Here is a 24630-nt window from a genome sequence, read left to right on the forward strand (position 1 = left end):
AGTCCAAATTACTGGAGGGAGTTGCTCTGTGCTCTCACAGAGGCAAGATGTACGTTTGTGTGTTCTCGATGTAGATGAGAAATAAAATTAGCATGTAGCACGATACCTGCTTATCCTTTCGTCTGCGAGATTACACTCTGCTCAATCAGCTCCAGATGGGCCAGAGCTGATCAAACTAACACCTGCTGGGTCTGCAAGCCCAGCTAGGCAGTGCATTCTCAATATATTACAGGGTGAAAAAATATGAAACCTTGATCGTGGTCTGCAGTTCATACTGGTAAGGAACAAAGTATCGATATATCACCCATCCCTACTTACCTTCACAGAGCTATGATTCAGAGTTCCCTGGGAAGAGGGATTGACTATTAAACCACTAGTAACTGTAGCTCTGGGAGAGGAATTGGGGCGTGGGGGCTCCTAACAACTCTCAGCACTGTTAACAAACCACAGTTCCCAGAATTCTTTGAGGGAAGGCATGACCATGTCAAGTGGTATGATACGGTTTTAAATGCAGATGGGGCCCAAAGTCAGGAGCCTGTTGCAGTCCACTCCTATCAAAAGCTAAGACTACACAGCCAGGTCCTTGGGGAACTCACAGAAGTCTGCATCAAGGAAGATGAGGTCAGCTCCTGTCACTCTCGCCATGGCATCCAGGTCCCGGTAATGCCAATGATTCCTTTCAATGTCGTTCTTTGGAACAAATGACTTGCTGGTTTCCGACAGCCTCACCACTCCTGTGAGCTCAATTTCCTCTTGGATCTACAAGGAAGAGTCAAATAGCAGTTTCTGTCCTTTAAAAAAAAAGAAAGCAGTGTCTTATGATACATAATGTGGCTGTTTCCAACCCTTGCTACCTACCTGTCCTCGCAACCTGGTCTCTGGCTTAAGTTTCTTTCTGGAGACAAACCCTCTGTTGACAAGGATTGTGATCCTGCAGGGTCAGGGGGAAAGGGAGTGAGAGAAGACAATAAACTCTGTAAGCATGGAAGCATCCCAGCCCCCTTAAAGCAGGAGTGGAAAATGTTTGGCGTGCCAGACCTTGGCTGACCTACAACTCCAGGTACCCCTGGCTGTTGGGTATGTTGGCTGGAGCCGATGGCAGTTGTAGTTCAGCAACATCTGGAGGGTCCACTTCTGCTGTAAGGCACCTAACATTGTAATTCTATGCCAGTCTACCCAGAAGCAAGCATCATTTATTCAATTTGGCTTACTCACAAAGTCCATTTGTATAAAACTTATTTTTGCTAGCCAGCTGGGAAGAGTTAAGAACACAGCCATCAACATTGCATTGTTGAAATTTGTTTGGATTCTATTATGAGTGCCCTACATTGTACTGTTAACATACTAACAGTTCTCTTTCATGTAACTTGGCTTTTGACTCCACAGCAATGGTTTTTCTCTCTCCACTCTGTGCTCAGAGTAGATCCACTCACTTAACTATCCAGCCCATGCACCTTAGAGTAGGTTCTAGGGCAGAAGACATCTGTTGGCCTTGAAGATGCAGAATTCTCTCTTGTTTTCTGCAACAGACTAACATGGTCACATGCCTGGAAAATTGACATTTTACGTTATGACAGTTCAGACATTGTTACCAACGTGAAAGAAACCTATGATAGAGGCAAAATTCAGACATATTAGTGAAATTACATACATTTAATTATAGGAGATGATGTTAGGATATTTCCGTTCCACCTTAAAAGGGAGCAGGCTTTTGTAAGCAACAGAGTCTGCGCATGTCCTATTCACAGGATGTTTATGCTTGCTGTTTTTCCTTTCGTTTTCCCAGTTGGCCGAAGATGCTGACACAGAACGGTCGTGTTTTCTTTTGTTCTGTTCAACACTAAATAAAGTCTGTAAATTATGCTCTTCTGCGGTGCAAGCTTTTGGCTGTGTTTCTGCTGATAAACATTGTGCACAAGCCTGGAATGTGGCTAGGAATTTCTAAGGCTTTGTGCCCCTAACTGTTGGATCTGCGTGACTACGGGAGGCCGATGGAAACTCCGAACTCCGGCTTGGGGGCCATGATGGACGTTATCTCCCTGGCAGTTTCCCAACAACAAGGTTTCGGGCCCAGATTCACGGCACCTACAGGAGAGTAAAGCTGCAACAGACTGCGTTTGAGAGGTATGAAGGGGGAAAAAGCGAAAGGGACGGACGCTTTTTCTGTTATACCTCGGCAAAGAGCCTTTGATCTTCGGCAGATTAATTGGCCTGGGAGCCGAGCCAGAAAGGCTTTGTGATTAATGAGCTGCCAAGATAAGGAGTCTTTGAAGGCATAGAAGACTCACGGCTAAAGCAAAAAGCTGGAAATGGGGTTTTTCCAAGCTTATGGAAATGCTGAGTGCCCTAAGTTGGATGGGCAGAATTATGAACCCTGGGCAAAATGGTGTGAGAGTTTACTGCGTCAGTTTGGGGTGTGGCATGTTGTTTCTGAAACCCCCCCAGTTCCTCTGACAGAGAAATGGAGATCAGCTGATTCGAGAACGATGGACGTAATAGTCCTATCCGTATCTCTTGAGGAAATTAAGACGCTGGCTGGCAACACCACTGCACGTGGAATGTGGTCTGCTTTAAAAAAAGCTCACAAGCCAATAATCCCAGCCCAGAGTTTGACTGCATCGGAGGTCCTAGCTGTTTCCCAGAATGCGATTGAGTGCAGGGATGCTGAGGGCACCGGTTGCAAGCTGCAGGGGGAGCTGACCGTCACGTCATCCCAGGCAGCATTCCAGCCTCCAGGGGGAGCCAAGGAGTCGGCAGCTGAGAGCTCTGGTTCTCGTGAGAACCAAGGCCATCGCCTTTGCAGAGGCCGGAAAGGCAAAGGTAAACAGATGCCTACAGATGGCCAGGAGCAGAGGGAGGGTGAAGAGCCCGCGGCGCCAGGGAAAAACAAAGCGTTGTTTACTGGCACAGCTTCACCAAAGGCTAAAGGCACGTCTGCTGACCAGAAGCGGGGGGGTAAGCTGCAAAAGCCCACGCCAGTGGAAAGCAAGGCGTTGCTTGCTGGCACAGCTTCACCAAAGGCTAAAGGCACATCTGCTGGCCAGGAGCAGCAGGGGGGCAAGCTGCAAAAGCCCACACCAGTGCAAAACAAGGGTTTGCTTGCTGTAAAGACTGCTCCAACAGCCAAAGGCGACTTTGTTGTGGATTCAGGCTGCACGCGCCACATCTCCAAGGATCGCCATCTCTTTATCTCCTTCAAGCCTCAGGAGGGTGAGATCCACCTGGCTGATGGAAGGACGTTGCAAATTGCAGGAGAAGGGACTGTGAAACTTGCAAGTTTGCACACAACCATCAGCGGTGTACTGTATGTTCCAGGCGCTACAAGCAACTTGTTGAGCGTCCCACAGCTTACTGGGCGTGGTTTTCAGATTTCCTTCAAGAGGAGCGTCTGTGTCATCAGTAAAGGCAAAGAGGACTATTTGCATGCAAAGTTTATGGATGGTTTGTTCCATATAACTTATGATGACACTGCTGTTGTGTCAAATGCTGATTCTTGTTGTGTTGCACAAACTAACAAAGTTCTTCATGCAGGTTGCATTCATGATGCGCATCGAAGGTTTTGTCACCTCTCTTGGAAGGCACTGGCCAAAATGCCAGAGGTGGTTGAAGGTTTGAACATCAAACCCTGTAAATTTCACATGAAATGTGTATCTTGTGCAGAGAACAAGGTGAAGGTTGCTCCAAAAGGCAAGGAGTCTAGCAGGCAGGCTTCCAAACCCTACCAGCTAGTGCATGCGGACCTGGTTGGGCCACTTGCGCCCTCTTTAGGAGGAGCAAGGTACTTCATGATTTTGATTGATTCCTTTTCCAGGTACATTCATGTGTATTTGCTCGAACAGAAATCGCAAGCGTTTCCGAAGTTTAAGGAATTCTGTGCTTGGTTGGAGAATGTGCACGGTAAACGTATTTCTTGTTTATTTACTGATCGGGGCGGGGAGTTTACTTCTCAGCAGTTTGAAGCTTTCCTGACTGAGAAGGGAATCCAGCATGACATGTCAACGCCCAGATCGCCATGGATGAATGGGCTTGCGGAGAGAGCAAATCAGACATTGCTGCAAGGAATCAAGACCTTGTTGCATGATGCCAATCTCCCTGATAAGTTTTGGGGGGAGGCTCTGGGGAATTTGGTTTACAGTTATAATCGCAGATTGTCATCACCCATTGGTTGTACCCCTTATGAAAAGATGTTTGGCAAGAAACCCAACACCAAACACATGAAAATATTTGGTTCGGACATGTGGGTACGCACACAACAAACCAACAAGCTTGGGAAGCGTGGGGCACATGGTTTGTTCATGGGGTACGAAAAAGGTGCATACAGGGTATGGATGACTGACTCTAAGTCCATTAAGTTCACAAGGAGTGTTGAGTACAATCCTAAGTGGGGGGAAAATGTGGGAATTTTCCAGTGTTACCCAGAAGAGGATGAAGGTGATGTCAAGCAAGCAGCTAAAGCTGAGGAAGCTGCTGAGGATGATGATGAGGATGAGGATGATGATGATGATGATCAGAGTTCGGATTCCAGTTCAGTGGGCGGCGCTGCTGCTGATGTCAGTGAAAGTGATGACACAGCAGACTACCAGAGCGCAAAGGCCTCAGTCAGACCATCTGATGCGTCTGACAATGAACTGGAAGAACCACTGTTCACCATTGGTCACTTTTCTCCTAAGAAAGAGGAGATGAGTCCAGAAGACTTGCGTCTAGTACGCAGATCTGAAAGGGCGACCAAAGGCAGACCTCCAAAGAGGTATGCTGATGAGTTTGCTAAGACAGCAACTGCTGTTCTTAGTAGCTCAGAGAAGGTATGGGAACCTTCAAGCTTCAAAGAGGTTCAGGAGTTAACCTCTAAAGATGCTGAGCCTTGGCTAAATGCCATGAAGGCTGAAGTTGATTCCTTGAACAGGAACCAAACTTGGGAACTGGTACCGGTAGTCCCAGGAATGAGACTGGTTAGCAGCAAATGGGTCTTCAAGGCCAAGACAGACCAGAATGGCAAGGTAGTCAGACACAAAGCCAGATTGGTTGCCAGAGGTTTTTCACAGGTACCAGGACAGGATTACCACGAGACCTACTCTCCCACAGTCAAATATGAGAGCATTCGGCTGATGCTCAAGGTCGCTGCGGAGGAGAAACTGCATGTTTCCCACCACGACATTAATACAGCTTTTTTGTACGGGATTTTGGGGGAGGAGCTGTTCATGCTTCCACCTGATGGGATGGAGATACAGAAGGGTATGGTCTGTAAACTGCGGAAATCCTTATATGGTCTCAAGCAGAGTGCCAGGTGTTGGAACACAAAACGCACTGAGACATTGCTTTCTCTAGGTTTTCACCAGGGCAAAGCTGATCCATGTGTGTTTGTCAAGGAGGAGGGGCAAAACAAACTGTATTGTTTATGTTTTGTTGATGATCTTCTGATGTTTTGGAAGAATCAGGCTTTCTACCAAAGCACCCTAGCTCAGCTGAAGGAGCACTTTGACATGAAGGATCTTGGTGAGGTATCCAGCTATCTTTCTCTGCAGGTGGAGAGGGACCAAGCAGGTAATTTTCTGGTACACCAAACACAGAAAATTGCTGATGTGTTAACCAGGTTGAATTTGGTTGATGCAAACCCAGCAGACACACCGATGGTGACAGGTAACCAGGTAGACAGTACTGCTGAAGCGTTTTCTGACACTACGCTATACAGATGCATTCTAGGCAAGCTGAATTTCATTGCCAGATGTTCAAGACCTGACATTGCTGTAAGCTGTAATCTGCTTAGCAGACATGCCAACAATCCTACGGTTCAGGATTGGAGAGCTCTGAAGCGCATAGCCCGCTATTTGAAAGGGACTATGCACTACAGGCTGAAATTCACCAGTCAGAAGACTGGAGGTCTTGAAATCTTTGCAGATGCTAGTTTTGGAAGTGACACCACAGATGGTACAAGCACTTCTGGAGTATGCTACATGTACAACCACTGCCTGTTTGACTGGTTGTGCAAGAAGCAGACGACAGTGAGCCTAAGTTCCTGTGAAGCAGAACTCAATGCTCTGTCATTTTCACTCATGGATTGTGAATGGTTGATGCAACTGTTTAAGGACATCGGGGTTTCTGTGAAATGTCCTATACAAGTGTATCAAGACAATAGATCTTGTTTGGCTTTGCTGAACTCCGAGAGTTGCAAGCAGAGAACCAAGTACTTGCAGATTAAGCTACATCGTGCAAGAGAGTGTATTCAGAAAGGACTGATTCAGGTGTCCTACATGCCAGGAAATGAAATTCCTGCTGATCTGTTGTCGAAGGTTGTTAACAGAGAACAACATAAGGTTTATGTACAAAGGTTGCAATTGGGTGAACCACAGGTACAACAGGTTACACGGAAAGGGGGAGGATGTTAGGATATTTCCGTTCCACCTTAAAAGGGAGCAGGCTTTTGTAAGCAACAGAGTCTGCGCATGTCCTATTCACAGGATGTTTATGCTTGCTGTTTTTCCTTTCGTTTTCCCAGTTGGCCGAAGATGCTGACACAGAACGGTCGTGTTTTCTTTTGTTCTGTTCAACACTAAATAAAGTCTGTAAATTATGCTCTTCTGCGGTGCAAGCTTTTGGCTGTGTTTCTGCTGATAAACATTGTGCACAAGCCTGGAATGTGGCTAGGAATTTCTAAGGCTTTGTGCCCCTAACTGTTGGATCTGCGTGACTACGGGAGGCCGATGGAAACTCCGAACTCCGGCTTGGGGGCCATGATGGACGTTATCTCCCTGGCAGTTTCCCAACAGATATGCCTATCTCCTATAATCAAATTCATGTAATTTCATTTATACTTTTGGAAAAGTTAAAAAACAAAAAACAAAAACAAATCATCACAGGTATAAGTACATTCTGAAACAAGCTCTCACTCCTTTTACAGAATCCAGAGAATGGCTTAAATTAAAACAGTACAGAACATTTCAGGTCCTCATGGTTTTGAGGCAGAATCTGAATATATACAGACTGTATTTACTGAAGGGACACGAGCCTCAGATACGTTTAGAGACCCATGCACACACTGTCAGCAGAGTGTGTAAATCTCCACAATGGAAGAGGCGGACGGAGAGAGATGTGTAAGCATATTTACAGCATTTATTCAGCATAGTTCAGGAACAAAGGAAAACATGACTGCTTGCCTTCGTGTCCAGCAAAAACAGCAGTATAAAAACCAAATCTATTGTCATAATCTTCCAAATCCAACAAATCTGTATTTCTTAACAGTATCCATTCCCTTAACCAACAGAGGCAAACCGCTTCATAATACAACTTCAAGTCTGGCAGGGTGAAGCCCCCTCTTTCTTTAACATCTGTTAACAATTTATATTGTATTCTCAGTTTCTTCCTCTGCCAGACATATATTGAAATTGCTTTTTGCCATTCTGTAAAAATTGCTGCCCCCTTGATTATAGGAATTGATTGAAACAAAAATAACATCTTTGGTAGCACATTCATTTTTATAGTTTAAATCCTTCCCCAAAATGATAATTTCATTCTTCCCTATATTTCCATGTCTCTCTTAATTCCATTCCACACCGGTGTATAGTTATTTTGAAATAAATCTATATTCATTGTGGTTAACCAGATTCCTAGATACTTAACTTTTTAAACTACTTCTATACCAATTTCCTGCTGCAACATATCAACCAAGTCTTGTTTCATATTTTTAACTAATATTTTAGTCTTGCTTTTGTTTAATTTAAAACCTGCTACTTGTCCAAATTGTTCTATTTCTTTAATAACTTCTTTGGCATTATTTAATGGTTCTTTAATGGGGATAGCTCAGTTGGTTAGAGCATGGTGCTGATAATGCCAAGGTTGCAGGTTCAATCCCCGTACGGGACAGATGCCTATTCCTGCATTGCAGGGGGTTGGACTAGATGACCCTTGTGGTCCCTTCCAGCTCTACAGTTATATATATATGATTCTATAGTTAGTACCAAGTCATCTGCAAAGGCTTTCACTTTATGTTCTTTCCAGCCTACTGAAATTCCTTTTATTTTCTCATTTTCTCTTATTGTCCTTAGAAAGACTTCCAGTACCGATATGAATAATAACGGTGAAAGCGGACACCCTTGTCTTGTACCTTTCGTAATTTCAATATTTTCAGTTATTATATTAAGGTAAAGGTAAAGGTACCCCTGCCCGTACGGGCCAGTCTTGCCAGACTCTAGGGTTGTGTGGGACTTCCGGTTTAGCGCCATTGACAGTGGCGGAGTTCCTCTGATCGAGAGGAACCCGCTCCGTGAGAATCGGGTCTTGCCGCGGCGGCGAAGACGGGGACCCCTTAAAAATCCCAGGCGGAGGAAGCCTGGGAACGTGGGATTCATCGGGCACCAAGAGCGCCTCCCCTACTCGCGGGGAAACCCATTTTGGGGTTCCGGAGCGAAGTGGGGTGAGCGGTGCGGTGCTTCGAACTGATTGCTACTTTCACGGAGTGAAGCCGCACAGCTGTTGCCCGAGAGCGCTGACTTTTTCCTGTGGACAATTGGATTTAAAAGTAACTACCCGTGAGTAAAGTGAAGAATTGGAGTTTTAAAAGTTGAGTTAATTTGGCACTGAAGCGGGAAAGTCTAAACAGGAAGTCCACCTTCCGCCTTTGTAAATAGATTGAAGCAAAGACATTGCAAGCTAAAGTCTGGAAAGTTGTTTGTATTTTATTTATTTTAGTTTTTTATAAAATATTTATTAAAGTTTCACAAATTATACAGACAAACACAACAATACAAACAAACACAAACAAAAAAAAGAACAAGTATAATTTCAAACCCTTATTTTCTTATAACTTACTTCTCCGACCTCCTCATACCTCCCCTTTCTGCATTCCAATTTCAAATTTTAATTCAGCAAATCCTCACCCTTAAATTTATCTAATTTTTAACCTTTCTTTTCTTTTAACTTAATCCTTACAACTGTAATCCATTTAATTTCTAAACCAGCATCATTCTAACATTCATTAATTTTATAATGTTTCTTAAGATAGTTCTTAAATTTCTTCCAATCTTCTTCCGCAGTCTCTTTTCCCTGGTCTCGGATTCTGCCGGTCATTTCTGCCAGTCCCATATAGTCTATCACCTTCATCTGCCATTCTTCCAAGGGGGGTAGATCTTGTGTCTTCCAATACTTTGCGATGAGTATTCTTGCTGCTGTTGTAGCATACATAAAAAATGTTCTGTCTTTCTTTGACACCAATTGGCCGGCCATGCCCAGGATGGAAAGTCGTTTGTAAAGGACTAAATTTTCATCAGCTAAAAACACCAACCCCCCCTTGGAAGCAGGAGAAGAGGGGGGAAATCTTAGATTGTTTAAACCTGCAGGAGAGAGAGTAAAGAAAGATAAATTTCCACCGTCTTGAACCTGGGAACAGGGTGTCAGAGACAGACGCTTTGGGGAAGTTCATTGACTGTGAATAAAACGTTTTTTGACAGATAGTTAAAAAAAAAGAGAAGCATATTGATTCCAATGTTTCCTTCTGCATATAAAAAGATTGGAAAAAAGTTTAAAATTTCATTTAGAGAATTATTGTAAAATTAAGGAGTGTTAGAAAAATGCTGGAATGACACTATTTGGCTTTAGTAGAAATACTATAAGGAATTATGTATAAATAAGTTTTAAGTTTTAAGCTCTAGGGCTTTTTATGGTAAGATGAGGTTAAAATAAATTAAGGTAATTTAATGATAGAATATAGTGAAAGATGGAAAGGATTTGCTGAGATAATTAATAATTAGAATACAAAAAAGGGAGGTGTGAGGAGGTCGATGAAACAAGTTAACGAAAGATAAAGATTTGGGAATACTGGATTTGTTTTTAATTTTTTTGTTTTTCTTTTTTTTGTTTTGTTGGTTTTGATGTATTGTGTGTTTTGTATTTTTCTTTTTTTCTTTTTACTGACTTGTATTGCTTAATTCCTTGTTTTTCTGATTATATATATATATATATATGCTTTCGTAGATTTTCACGGGTACAGGAATGCAGGTTTTGGTGTCTTCGGGTGTCTTCCCGTGTAAGAGTTGGGGTGTCTAGGCGACGTTTCGACGAGGTCTCACTCGTCATCTTCAGGCTGGTGCTTTCGGCTTCTTGTTACTGGAACAGAGCAGGATCTCAGTGTTTGAGTTCCTATAAATACTGTTGAGGGGGTGTGGTGTATAGCCTCCGACGTTCTGGGCAGAGAGGAAGTTCCCAGGTTAGTGTGACTTTTCTTCTTTTGTTCCTTAATTACTTGAGGGATATCTTGAGTGATTTCTTGAGTGATATTCTGAGTACCACTTAGGAGGGTCATTAAGTGTGGATTAGTTGCTAAAGCTTTCGTGTCTTGACCTCTTGAGCTTGTGAAGAGTTTTTCTGAGAAGATGGCTGTACTGCACTTAGTTGTGCTCTGGCTTGGCTTCGTGTATAGGGGCGAGCTGTGGTTTTGTGCCCTGTGCCAGCCAGATCTGTGTAGGGATTGCAGGGGGGTGCAGCATCCGGAGGTGCCACTATGGTTTGGCTACTGGATGGTGTCTGTAATTTATCTGTGGAGAGGGTCTGGGTTTGGGTCTGGTGTGGTTGATTGGTGATGGCGTTCTGTGTGCCTCTGGTTCTGGTGTCGGTTTTTGTGGGGAGGGCTAATTTCCAGATGTCTGGCAGGCGGGACGTGTCGTCACGCTTGTTCATGTTGTGAGGGTGTTTCTCTATCTCGATGGCTTCCATGATTATTCTCTTGTGGTGATGTTCCATGTTAAAGAGCAATTTGGAATCTGCAAAATTAATTTCGTGTCCTGTTTCTTTCATGTGTTGGAAAAGAGAGGAAGTTTTTTCTTCTTTTTTGACGGCATTCTTGTGTTCTGCGATACGTGCATTTATTCGTCTGTTTGTTTGTCCAATGTACGTGGCTGGGCAGACTTTGCAGGGTATTTCATAGACCCCTTGGTTTTCCAACTGGATTTTATCTTTGGGGTTTCTGAGGATATTGGCTATTTTTTGGTTGGTGCAAAAGGCTGTTTTGATATTGTGTTTATGGAGGATTTTGCTAATTTTATCTGTAGTGCCCTTGATATAAGGAAGGAGGGCCATGCCATTGTTTTCTTCTGTGTCTTGGTTTTTGGGGGGTGTTTCTTTTTGGATTAGCTTCGTAACCCTGTTTTGCTGGTATCCATTGGCGATTAACACATTTGAGAGATTCTGTAACTCAGTTGTCAAGTGGTCTTTGTCAGCCAGGCGTTTGGTTCTGGAGATGAGAGTCTTGGCTACGGAGTTTATTTGTGCAGGGTGGTGGTGTGATTGTGCATGTAAGTAGCGGTTGGTGTGTGTTTTTTTCTGGTAGATAGTGTGTCCTAGGGAGCCATCAGGTTTTTTGTAGATTAGGACGTCAAGGAAGGGAAGTTGGTTGTTGGCTTCTATTTCCATAGTGAATTGTATTTTGGGGTGTAGGCTGTTGAGATGTGTGAGGAAGCTATCTAGTTTTTCTTTCCCGTGTGGCCAAATTACAAAGGTGTCGTCAACATATCTGAGCCAAAGTTTGGGTTTGTGTTCTGACTTGTCTAAAGCATTGGTTTCAAAGTGTTCCATGTACAAATTTGCGATGACCGGTGAGAGGGGTGATCCCATAGGTGCTCCTTCTATCTGTTTGTATCTTTGTCCATTGTGGATGATTCTTCACTGATAGGAGAGGCTTTTATTTTGGATTTGGTGGTTTTTTCCAGATAGGTGGTGGGATCTGTTTTTATAGGTTGGTAGGTAGGGTCTTGGAGTAGATTTGATAGTTTTGCTTGGTAGTCCGATGTGTTCATCACAACAGTGGCATTACCTTTGTCTGCTGGGAGAATGATTATGTTGTTGTCTTTCCTCAGGTTGGTGAGTGCTTTCTGTTCTTCTTTGTGTAAATTGCTTCTGGGTGGTTTGCTGGAGCAGAGGATGTTGGTGACTTCAAGTCTGATTTTATTGGCTTCATCTGGGTTGATTTTGGTTAGGCTAGCTTCGACTCCGCATATGATGTTTTCCGTGGGGATGCTAAGAATCATCCCCAGAGAAAAATCATCCAGATGCCCCAAACTCTACGGTCTCCCCAAGATACACAAAGAAGGAACACCACTCAGACCAATAGTCAGCTCCATAGGCTCACCTCTACAAAATCTCGCTAAATTTCTCGCTAAGCAACTTCAGCCCTATGCAGAATCCATCGCTTCACACGTTACTAACTCCTTCCAGTTCATAGAAACAATAAAGAAGCAAAACCTACATCCCGATGACCTACTTGTGAGCTTCGATGTTGTATCTCTCTTCACACAAGTGCCCATTAATGAAGCCTTGACAGCCATTCAAAACAAATACAATCCCCCCGAATACATCCTGGACCTGACCAACCACTGCCTAACCAACACGTACTTCATCCACAATGGACAAAGATACAAACAGATAGAAGGAGCACCTATGGGATCACCCCTCTCACCGGTCATCGCAAATTTGTACATGGAACACTTTGAAACCAATGCTTTAGACAAGTCAGAACACAAACCCAAACTTTGGCTCAGATATGTTGACGACACCTTTGTAATTTGGCCACACGGGAAAGAAAAACTAGATAGCTTCCTCACACATCTCAACAGCCTACACCCCAAAATACAATTCACTATGGAAATAGAAGCCAACAACCAACTTCCCTTCCTTGACGTCCTAATCTACAAAAAACCTGATGGCTCCCTAGGACACACTATCTACCAGAAAAAAACACACACCAACCGCTACTTACATGCACAATCACACCACCACCCTGCACAAATAAACTCCGTAGCCAAGACTCTCATCTCCAGAACCAAACGCCTGGCTGACAAAGACCACTTGACAACTGAGTTACAGAATCTCTCAAATGTGTTAATCGCCAATGGATACCAGCAAAACAGGGTTACGAAGCTAATCCAAAAAGAAACACCCCCCAAAAACCAAGACACAGAAGAAAACAATGGCATGGCCCTCCTTCCTTATATCAAGGGCACTACAGATAAAATTAGCAAAATCCTCCATAAACACAATATCAAAACAGCCTTTTGCACCAACCAAAAAATAGCCAATATCCTCAGAAACCCCAAAGATAAAATCCAGTTGGAAAACCAAGGGGTCTATGAAATACCCTGCAAAGTCTGCCCAGCCACGTACATTGGACAAACAAACAGACGAATAAATGCACGTATCGCAGAACACAAGAATGCCGTCAAAAAAGAAGAAAAAACTTCCTCTCTTTTCCAACACATGAAAGAAACAGGACACGAAATTAATTTTGCAGATTCCAAATTGCTCTTTAACATGGAACATCACCACAAGAGAATAATCATGGAAGCCATCGAGATAGAGAAACACCCTCACAACATGAACAAGCGTGACGACACGTCCCGCCTGCCAGACATCTGGAAATTAGCCCTCCCCACAAAAACCGACACCAGAACCAGAGGCACACAGAACGCCATCACCAATCAACCACACCAGACCCAAACCCAGACCCTCTCCACAGATAAATTACAGACACCATCCAGTAGCCAAACCATAGTGGCACCTCCGGATGCTGCACCCCCCTGCAATCCCTACACAGATCTGGCTGGCACAGGGCACAAAACCACAGCTCGCCCCTATACACGAAGCCAAGCCAGAGCACAACTAAGTGCAGTACAGCCATCTTCTCAGAAAAACTCTTCACAAGCTCAAGAGGTCAAGACACGAAAGCTTTAGCAACTAATCCACACTTAATGACCCTCCTAAGTGGTACTCAGAATATCACTCAAGAAATCACTCAAGATATCCCTCAAGTAATTAAGGAACAAAAGAAGAAAAGTCACACTAACCTGGGAACTTCCTCTCTGCCCAGAACGTCGGAGGCTATACACCACACCCCCTCAACAGTATTTATAGGAACTCAAACACTGAGATCCTGCTCTGTTCCAGTAACAAGAAGCCGAAAGCACCAGCCTGAAGATGACGAGTGAGACCTCGTCGAAACGTCGCCTAGACACCCCAACTTTTACACGGGAAGACACCCGAGGACACCAAAACCTGCATTCCTGTACCCGTGAAAATCTACGAAAACATATATATATATATATATATATATATATATATATAAAATTTTCTTTTTCTTTTCTTTTCCTTCTTTTCCTTCTTCTTCTTCTCCTTCTCTTTTTTATTCTCTGTAATTTTAAACTTTCAATAAATATCATTTTTTTTAAAAAAAGACTCTAGGGTTGTGCGCTCATCTCACTCTATAGGCCGGGAGCCAGCACTGTCCGCAGACACTTCCAGGTCACGTGGCCAGCGTGACAAGCTGCATCTGGCGAGCCAGCGCAGCACACGGAACGCCGTTTACCTTCCCGCTGGTAAGCGGTCCCTATTTATCTACTTGCACCCGGAGGTGCTTTCAAACTGCTAGGTTGGCAGGCGCTGGGACTGAACGACGGGAGCGCACCCCGCCGCGGGGATTCGAACCGCCGACCATGCGATCGGCAAGTCCTAGGCATTGAGGTTTTACCCACAGTGCCACCCGCGTCCCACCTTATTATATTATATATATTATAATATATATATATATATATATTGTCAGGGCCTCAGGAACAGAGGCACAGGGGAGAGAGGAAATGGAGAGCGAAGGGGAAGAATCGGAGGGCAGCGTAGGGGGGTATAGCAGTGACCCGAGAGATTCCATGAGCTTCTCCAGCGAATCAGAAGATTCCCAGAAGGAGGCGCCGATGGTCAGGGCAAGGGGGGCCAGAGGGAACTCCCAAAGCAGCAGCTGGAGATCAGGACCAGCTTCCCCACCAGAGCGTAGTGGGGGGGAAGGGTCCCAGGTGTCAGGGCCAGCGTCTCCTCCAGCAGGGAGAGAAGATGAGTCGAGACTGACCACGCCTCTATCAGAGAGTGGGGGAACGGACGGGAGGTCAAGTCCAGCTAGCCTCCCCGAAGGGGGAAGCAGTGACAGGAGCAGTGTAACGGTCAGGAGGAAGGTTGCCGGCTGGGCGCGCGCGCCAAGTTCAAATGTACAGGCACGCGGGACAACAGAAAGCCCGGATTGGGAACCAGGTCCTAAAGCCCGTCGGAGGCAGGGGGAAGACTCAGGGGACTCAGCGTCAGAAGAGTCTAGGAAGGGCGAGACCCCAGCTGACAGGCGGACCCAGAGGAGGAAAGAGCAGAGGAAGAGGTGGAGCAAGGCTAGAGTCTTAAACTGGTGTCTGGGGGGAGGAGACTCAGACGGAGCTTCAGCGGTCTAGAGTTTCAGACGTAGAGCTGCACGCTACGGCTGTGAAAGCGAAAATGAACTTCAATAAAGACTTTTGTATATAACAACGAACTGGCGTTGGTCCTTTGTGAGCTGGGACCTAGGGCAGCTCTGACACATATATATATATATATATATATATATATGTGTGTGTGTGTGTATATATAAAATATTATATAATATTATATTATTTACTATCAATTTTGCTTTTTGATCAGAGTATATAGCTTTTATACCTTTTATAAACAATTGTCCAATGCCCATTAATTCAATATTCTTTATCATAAATTCCCAAGATATATTATCAAAGGCCTTTTCCGCATCTACAAACATTAACTTCGCTTGTTTATCATTCCTGGCCGTCAGATATTCAATTATGTTCACGATATTCCTTATGTTATCTTTCATCTGGCGACCAGGAAGAAAACCTGCTTGATCTTCATTTTTTTCTATCTGTTTGCTAAAATACTAGCAAATAGCTTATAGTCATTATTCAACAGAGAAATTGGCCTATAATTTTTCACTTGTAGTAAGTCAGAATCTGGTTTTGGTATTAATGTAATATATGCTTCTTTCCATGTTTCTGGTATTTCTCCATTGTTTCATATATTATTCATCACTTCTTTCAACGGTACAAGTAGGGTGTGCTTTAATTCCTTGTAGTATTTTGCTGTAAATCCATCTGGCCCTGGTGCCTTTCCACTTTTCAATTGCTTTATTGCTTCTTTAATTTCTTAATCCTCTATTCTTTCATTTAGTCGTTCCTTCTTCTCTGTCAGGATTTGTTGCACTCCTTTCTGTTTCAGGAATTCCTCTATCTTTTTTACGTCTTGCTTTCCAGTTTTTTATACAGTTGTTTATAAACGTTAATAACTCCTTTTGTAATTTCTTTCAGATTTTCTACTTCTTTTCCATCCAATATTATTTTATTTATTGTACTTAGAGCTTTCCATTTTTTAATTTGCCACACCAACCATTTAGCTGATTTGTTGGCATGTTCAAAGTTCTTCTGTCTCATTCTTTTAATATTCCATTCCACTTCTTGATTGATTTGCAAATTGGCTTTGTAGCATCTTAATATTTTGATTAATTCTTAAATCTCTTGGATTTTTTATGAGTTTTTTCTCATTTTCCATAATCTGATTTAAGATCTCCTTTTTACCTTTCTCTCTAAATTTATTCCTGATGCTATTTTTTGTATAAAGAAGCCTCGCATAACTGCTTTACTAGCGTCCCAAACAACACTTATTTTAGTTCCTTTATTACAATTATTAACAAAATATTCTGTTAGCATCTTTTGAGCCTTCTCATTAGTTTTTTCATCTTCTAACAAATTTTCATTCAGTCTCCATCGAAAGGTCTTTACATCCAATTCTTTTATTTCGCATCTAATTGCATTATGATCCGAAAATATCTTTGGTTGTATTTCTATTTTTGTTACTCTGGGTGTTAATTCACTGGAAAGCCATACGTAGTCAATTGTAGAAGCTGATTGATTTGGTTTTGAGAAATATGTAAATTGTTTGTCTAATGGGTGTCTCAGTCTCCAAACATCTATCAAATTACAATTCTCTATCATAGAGAAAAAGGTCTTTGGTAACTTCCCTTCTTTCCTATTCTCTTTTTTCCTTGTTCTATCTATTTCCAATGAGACTACTCCATTCATGTCTCCCATAATTATAATTTTTTGATCCATAAATTCAAACAGTTTTTCTTCCAAATCTTTGTAAAATTCCATCTTACTACCATTAGGTGCATAGGTTCCGACAATTATCAATTTTTCACCTTGCCAGGTGACTTGTACTGCTATTACTCTGCCTTCTTAGTCCTTAAAGATTTGTCGAGCCTCTATTTTATTTTTTATATACATCACCACTCCTCTCTTCTTACTTTTATCAGATGAGATAAACTCATTTCCTATATTTTTGTTGATCAGTACTCTTCTATGTTTTCTAGCTACATGCATCTCTTGTAAGCAGATAATATCCAAATTCTTTTTTAACGAAAAATGTCCAATTCTGCTCCTTTTATTTCTATTGTTAATGCCATTTACATTCCATGTCCATAATTTCAATGTCATTTTGGCCTCCTTTGTAGTAAAGTTCTTCTGATTTATTAATGTCTTCTTCCTCTGGTTCTGCTGCTGCTGTCTCTTCTCCTTTTCCCAACTCTTTATATCGTCTCAGAAATTTGTGTGTCTCATCCACATTCTTAAATGTAATTTTTTTCTCCTTATAGTAGAATGAGACTCCTTCTGGAAATTCTCATTTAAATTCAATACTATTTTTCCTCAAAATCTGTGTTAATGTCCTATATTGGTCGTGTTTTTTCAACAACCGAAGTGGGACGTATTTAAATATGATTATAAACACTCCATCAATACACCATTTCTAGGAAGGTGTTGTAAGTTGTTAGAGGTATCGGTTTGTTGCTCGAGAGCAATCAAACAATATGCTTCAATAGTCTGTTTTAAAGGTTTCTTATTGGTGAATAAAACCCTTAGAATGCAGAGCGCCTCTATTCCGTGTCTTGCTCATTCACTGGCAGAATCTGAGAGTGGGCTGTCCTTAAACCTTCCCCAGCAGTTTCTTGACGCCCAGTCTGTGCCTTCCCTCTCTGCACGGAAGCCTACTGCACAAGGAAGGCGTGGGTAACAGGGGACCTCTCTCCTCCCTGCTTTGCTCAGGCAAGGTGTCCTGGCACCACCTTGCCTCCTCTGAGCCCTGCATCTCCTCTCCACTAGAGGCGTGGCTACCTTCCTCCGCTGAGGAAGTGCTGCTTCCCACGATCTTTGGGGGCTCTCTGTAATCCATCCTGCTTTGCCCCTCTCGCCCCTCTCGCCAATGGCAGTTCCCTGACATCCACCCCCTCCTCAAGACCCCCCTCCCCGTTGGTGAGGTCTTTAACCGTCTCCTCTTCTTGAGCATCGGCAGGCGATGGAGGAAAACCCCGGAAAGACCCGTCATCATCCTCCGTGGATTCAAAAGCTGCTTCCCATCCTCTCAGGTCCCTCCCCACTTGGTGGACTTCCCAGTCTGATTCTTCTCCCTCGGACACTTCCCTGACCTCGTCCCTGTGGCCTTCCTCCTCCTCTGAGGCAGGGAAACCTACAAAGTCCCCTTCATCGTCCATGGGTCCGAACACCTCCTCGCAGAACCGCGCTGGGGGTTTAGGCTTATGTGGGAACAAACCATGGAACTCTTCCACCAGATAATCCTCTGTGATGGATCCTGCGGGAACCCACGTGTTTTCGGAGCTGGGTTCCCCCTCCCAGGCCACCAAGTACTCTCCCTGGTGCCCTCTCCACCTGGAATTGAGTATTTCCGTTGCTTCATTACAGCGTTCCCTCTCCTCTGCCCATGGATGGGTGGACCCCCATTCCTCCCTTCCCGGGAAGCTGTGCCCCTCCCTGTAATGCGAAAGCAGGGACCTATGAAACACCGGGTGTATCCTCATGCTGTCCGGCAATTTCAGCCTGAAGGTCGCTGGGTTAACCTGCTGTATTACCTCAAAGGGCCCCAGCCGTCTAGGCTGCAATTTTTTGCAACCCCCCTTTAAGGGCAAACCCTGGGACGACAACCACACCCTGTCCCCCACCCATATGACCTCCCCTGGCCTGCGGTGCCTGTCTGCCTGCCTTTTGTAGACTTCCTTAGCCCTTTCCAAATTTAGCCGGAGTTGTTGGTGCAAAGCCTCCAACTCTTCTGCAAAGCCATTTCCGACCTTGGGAGGAGAGGGGGTTGCGGGTTACCCCTCCCACACACGCGGGGGCTGGCCTTTTGCCCCCGCGAGATCCAGGGAATCCCCGGGCGTGCCTGCGACCCGGCCGGGCTGGGGAGGCGTGGCCTAGCATACTTAAGGCCAGGTACACCCGGGGACCGCCCTCTTTCCCCTTGCCAGCTGAGCGGTTTTACTCGGTACTTACCTCTTCTTGTGGCTAGCCTTTTTTCTTGTGGCCAGCACAAAAACACAGAGACTTTGTTCCCTTTGCCTGGATTTTTTCACAGCTTTTTGGGATTAGTTGAGTTCGCGCTGATCTGAGTTACAAGGGGCTGCAGCTTCTTCACACCATCAGCAGGATCGCACCAGCGACAGAACCAGGAAGGGTAACGTAGGCGCTGCGGGACCCTCTTGACCAGCACAGGTTTTCCCTCTTTCCCGCCGTCGGCGGCCAGGGCTTCCTGCCACTTGGGGGGGGGGGGATTTGGCTTCTGCCCCCTTTTCTGCTGTGCCCCATCCTCCTTGCTTGTGAGCGGCAAGCGCTGCATCATAACTGCTGATTTCTTCGCCGTTATCCGCGGGTGTTTCTATCCTCTCTGCTCTCTCCGTTCGGAGGCTTCCCCTTCCCCGCTGCCTCTTCCGCGTCGCCGTTTTTGTTTTGAACTACTTTGCTGCCTCTGCGTGCCCCTTTGTCCTCCTACCCTTCCCTGCAGCCCTTATCCCCTCGCTTTCTGAACCATTGCGTCCGGGTGCCAAGGATTCCGCTTCACCCTGCCTCTTTGGGCGTGCATGAGAAGTCTTAGCGTCCATTTTCCTTAAGGGCCGCTGTAAGGGCAAGCAGCCGGCGCCATCTTTTGGAGCACGTGGGTGAAGCGGGGGTGACCATTTTGGAAAAGGCGTGGGGTGTGGGCAGTTAGACGGCGCCATTTTGTTTGGGGTCACGTGGTGAAGCCAGGGAGGCCATTTTGAGTGTGGCACGGGTCACTGGCAGGATACTTTTACAAATATTTAGCCTTGCATGCACAAGCTGCGCGGCAGCATTTTACATAGTTTTAGCGGCTTTATGGTGCTTATTAGCGCTGCGGATTAATTGCTGAGTACTGCAGCACGGGCTGCCAGCTTGTAAAAAGGGCAGGGAGTGGGCAGTTTGCCAGCGCCATCTTGGCCACGTGCTGAAGCCGGAGCGGCCATTTTGAGTGAGGCACGTGTTTCTGGCAGGATACTTCATAACATATTTAGCAGTACGGTTAGCTCCCACCCTTCGTGACCAGGCAAGCAGTGTTTGTGTTCCACCTGGCAGATTTTAGAGGTTTGCTGAGCTATTTGCATTCAGTCCACGTAGCTTATTCTTTGCATATAAAGCAGGCTGGGTTTGATTTTGGCAGTTTAACAGACGGCTGCTTCATTTATTGCTTTTATTTTACACGGTTATAATTTATTTTACACGGTGATTATTGTACTGGGGCCAAAGTGCTTAGTGCTTAAAATCCTTCAGTCTTGCTTGTCTAAAGTGCTGAGTGCCTGCAATCTCCTGCAGGGCTCAGTGCTTAGGGCATAAGAAACTCTTTGCTAATATCTTCCACTGCCTTGAGTTAAAATAAAGAATAAATAAATATTAATATATATATATATATTATAAATATATATATATATAATAATAATAATAATAATAATAATAATAATAATAATAATAAATAAAAAATAAAAAATAAAAAGGATAAAATAAAATAAAATAATAAATATATATAAATATATATATATAATAATTAATGAATAAATAGGATTCAGTATTTAAGTGTGATAATTCTGAACTAGGTGGCTGCTAGCTTGCCTGAATTTAAGTAGAGTTAAGCCAGTGTTGTTGATACTGAACTAGGGTTTCGCTGGATTAAAGTGACAGCTGGGACAGTGTTGATAATACTGAACTAGGTGCAGCTAGCTTCCCCAGTTTAAAGTGCAACGAAGCCAGTGCCGATAATACTGAACTAGGCGCAACTAGACTTTCTTGATTTAAGTGGGAGCTAGCCAGTGTCAATAATACTGAACTGTGTGCAGCTTTAGGCCGTGTGGGTGATCCGGAGGCTTTGGATAGTGCACAGTTCCGCTCAGGCTGGTCAGCACTGAACTAGTAGGCTAATTGTTTCTGCAGTTACCGTGGGCGTTTCAGAATAGAAATGGCGTCCGGTGGCGACCAGCAGGCTTCCACTTCCACCAATCAGCTGCCACCTCCCGCAGGCAATGGGGGAGCACAGGTACCGGCCATGCCCTGTGACCCTCAAGCCTTCGCCCAATTTTTCATGGCCTTTGAAACATTTTACAGGCAGTGTAGGCCAAGGGGGGCCCCAGCGCTTCCAGCTCCGGAGCCATCACAGGAAGTAATGCCCGACACCCCTCCTAGATATCAAGGGCTGGGGCAGCAGGACATCCCAGCCATTGCGGGGAGCAGCACCCAGTCAGAGACTGCAAACCTAGGTCACCCCAATACCCGGGCCCAGGCAGCCATCACTAAGAGGGCCAATCAAAATATCGGAAAAGGTAAAGCACCTGCTAAAGGTCCCGCCAGGGGGAAGGCTTCTGCAAAAGGTGCTAACAGCAATGCCTTGTCACAGGTTGTAGATATTCCTAGTGCCTTTCAGGAACAGCAGCCCCAGCACAGCTCTACAGAGGACAGTGCGGGCTCCGGCGAGGAGGAGAAGCAGGTGGACCCCCAGAGTGCCCAGCCAGCTGCAGGGGCGAACCCAGCCAACGTTGAGAAGCAAGGGGAAAAAAGAAAATCTAAGAAGAAGCACACGTCAGCAAAGAAGAAAAGAAGTAAGCAGTCCGAGACAGAGGACGAGTCAGGTACGTCATCCTCGGATTCTGATGGTGAGGCTCCAATGGATGGTTACTGGGGTTTTGGTGAAGGGACTCACGGGATTCCACTCTGGGCGCACGAAAGGAGGGCTAATTCCCACCGTAAGACTTTCAATGGAGTGCTAGATTGGAAAGATGGGGTCGAAGACGTAAAGGTTGCCACCAACCAGTCCACTGATTTCATATTGGGTAACCATTTGTCCCAGAGGAAGAGGAATAAGATCCTCAATGGGGACTACGTTGACATGTTTACTCTTCTCCCCCCCCCCCCACTAAACTAACGGGGAAAGGGGAAAAGAGGCGCTCCTTTGGTAAGCGGAGGTACAGGACGCCTAGGGCGGAGCGCACCTTCGAGAATTGGTTGGACGGGTACCAGGTTTTTATGGGAGTTGTTTTCGCTGCTTATCCATGTCGCTCCATGGATTTGGTCGCATATTTGGCTCATGTAAGGAGGGCCCACACACTTGCAGGGGAAAATGCAGCTTTAACATATGATGAGAATTTCCGTAGAAATGCTTCCCTCCTGCCTTCCACACGATGGGACTTGAGGGATCCTAACTACTGGGGCGAGGACGTTAATCCCTACATTGAAAAGAAAAACCTGGAACCAGCGAAGGTGGGTAAGACAGAGACAAAACGGCGCCGCCTGTGCTGGGAGTTCAATAAGGGCGGGTGCTCTCGTCCCTCCTGTAAGTATCTGTATGAATGTGAGCAGTGCTGGGGGAACCATCCCACCTTGGCGTGCTTCAAGAACAAACAGCAGCCCTTTCGAGGTGGCAGGGGGTTCTTCCACAACAGCAACAGGGGTGCCCCCGGTTCTGCCCAACAGGGACCCAGTAGCCGTCAGTAACTTGCATCTTGGTATGGCCTCCTCTCCTATTCGTCTTCAGCCGCTCAAAGTTATGCTTGATCAATACCCCGATCGGACAGCAGCTCAATACCTTTGGGAGGGGTTCTCTATGGGTTTCAGGATCCCCGTAGCTTTCCCGCCTAATACCGGGGATCCAAAAAATCAAAAATCTGTTAGGGAAAGGCCAGAGATAGCTAGGAAAAAGATAGAGAAAGAAATTTGGGCGGGTAGAGTAGCGGGCCCCTTTCCCAACCCTCCCTTCGAAGGACTTCATCTATCCCCCCTGGGTATCGTTCCAAAGAAGACCCCGGGCAAATTCCACATGATACACAACTTCTCTTATCCCAGAAGAGGCTCAGTCAATGACGCGATTCCCCAGGAGCTTTGCACGGTGAAATACACCTCCTTCGACCAGGCGGTTAAGATGATCCACAGATTTGGGCAAGGGGCACTTCTTGCCAAATGTGATATCGAGTCGGCGTTCCGCCTTTTACCTGTCCATCCAGAAGACTTTCGCTGGTTGGGCTTTAGATTTGAGGGGGCGTATTTCATTGATAAAGCAATGCCTATGGGCTGCTCCGTAGCTTGCTCAGCCTTTGAGTCTTTCAGTACGTTTCTCGATTGGGCCTTACGCTTCAGGACAGGGTCTTTTTTGCCACCGACCCGTGCGCGAAATTTATCGTGCGTAAGACTTTAGAGGGTTGGCGCCGGCTACAGCCCCCCAGCTCTGACAAGAGGAGGCCCATAACTTATGATATTCTGACCCAGATACACAAAAAATTACGAGAAATATGCTGGTCAAAATATGAAGCTCGCCTATTCTCTACCACTTATTCCATAGCCTTCTTTGGTGCCCTGCGCATAGGTGAGGTAGTCTGCGAGGGAGGGGTTGCCCACTGCCAGAGGGGCATCCTCTTAAGTGATCTGACGCTATCAGGGACTGACCTAATAGTTCAAGTACGGAGCTCTAAGACAGACCAACAGGGTAGGGGGCCCTCCTTCGGTTACCTGCCGCACAAGCTAGTGGTCCTTGTCCGGTTAGGGATACGAGGCGTTTCCTCTACTTAAGACCCAATAGCCCCGACCCCTTGTTTATTCACGCGAATGGATCGCTCCTGGCCAGACATCAGTTTACGCGGGTGATGCGCATGGCATTGGCAGCATGCGGACTGCCCGCGGCTGAATTCGCGGCTCACTTCACTCCTTCCGGATCGGGGCAGCTACCACTACAGTGCACCTTGGGCTCTCTGCAGAGAGGCTAAAGGACTTAGGACGGTGGAAATCTAATGCATACAAGGCTTATGTGAGAAAGAATCTATGACTAGTGATGGTTCCCCTGACCTTGGTTTTTCTGTCTATTTGCTTTTCAGAATACAAGAGGGTGCGCATTTGGTTGGTGGGCCACAGCATCATGCATTGGGGCAAGAATCGTGCCATGAGTACCGGGTTGGGTCTAAACTTGAACTTGCCCGCAAATGTGGAGCTGGTGTGGATAGCGCGAAGAGGGATGTGCTGGAGCGAATTCAAGCCAGCCGTGATGGCGAGAGCTGCTTCTGAGGGCCCACCTGATGCCCTGGTTATCCAGTTGGGGGAAAACGACCTGGCGTACCGCAAAGCTATTGACTTGAGATGGAACATTTTTGACAATTTTGCTGATCTGATGGCGGTTTACCCAAACATTACTATCTTGTGGTCCTTGTTGCTTGAGAGGAGGACATGGAGGGATTGTGTGAGCCCGGTTGGAATCAATAAAGCAAGAAAGGTCCTGGAGCGGGCTGTGGAACGTAGAGTGGCGGCTCTGGGCGGGTGCGTCATAGGACACCCAGGCATCCAGTACAGCAACGAGGCCCTCTACAGATGGGATGGCGTGCATCTATCAGATGCTGGAAACGATATTTGGCTGGGGGAGATCATAGCAGGGATTAGGAGTTGGTTACAGGTTTGAAGGTATTGCCGGCGA

The 24630-nt window shown here is 45.4% G+C and overlaps 2 long non-coding RNA genes across 3 annotated transcripts in view; one reads left to right on the top strand and one right to left on the bottom strand.

The window, feature by feature from the left end:
* The window catches only part of LOC310697720, a 68254-nt gene extending 67259 nt beyond the window's left edge, over positions 1–995 (bottom strand). The window contains exons 1-2 of one of the 2 annotated variants that reach the window (XR_014521159.1): positions 859–995; positions 597–759 (exon numbers count right to left, since the gene is read on the bottom strand). This is a non-coding gene — a long non-coding RNA (uncharacterized lncRNA). Of the gene's footprint in view, positions 1–592; positions 760–858 lie in introns of both variants that reach the window. The other variant, XR_014521160.1, reaches the window with a different exon arrangement.
* Positions 996–14227: 13232 nt separating this feature from the next.
* Positions 14228–24630, top strand: part of LOC310697754 — a 91413-nt gene continuing 81010 nt past the window's right edge. The window contains exon 1 of the long non-coding RNA XR_014521196.1: positions 14228–14335. This is a non-coding gene — a long non-coding RNA (uncharacterized lncRNA). The remainder of the gene's footprint in view (positions 14336–24630) is intronic.

Source organism: Podarcis liolepis (genome assembly GCF_965112155.1).
Source record: "Podarcis liolepis genome assembly, chromosome: W".
NCBI lineage: Eukaryota > Metazoa > Chordata > Lepidosauria > Squamata > Lacertidae > Podarcis > Podarcis liolepis.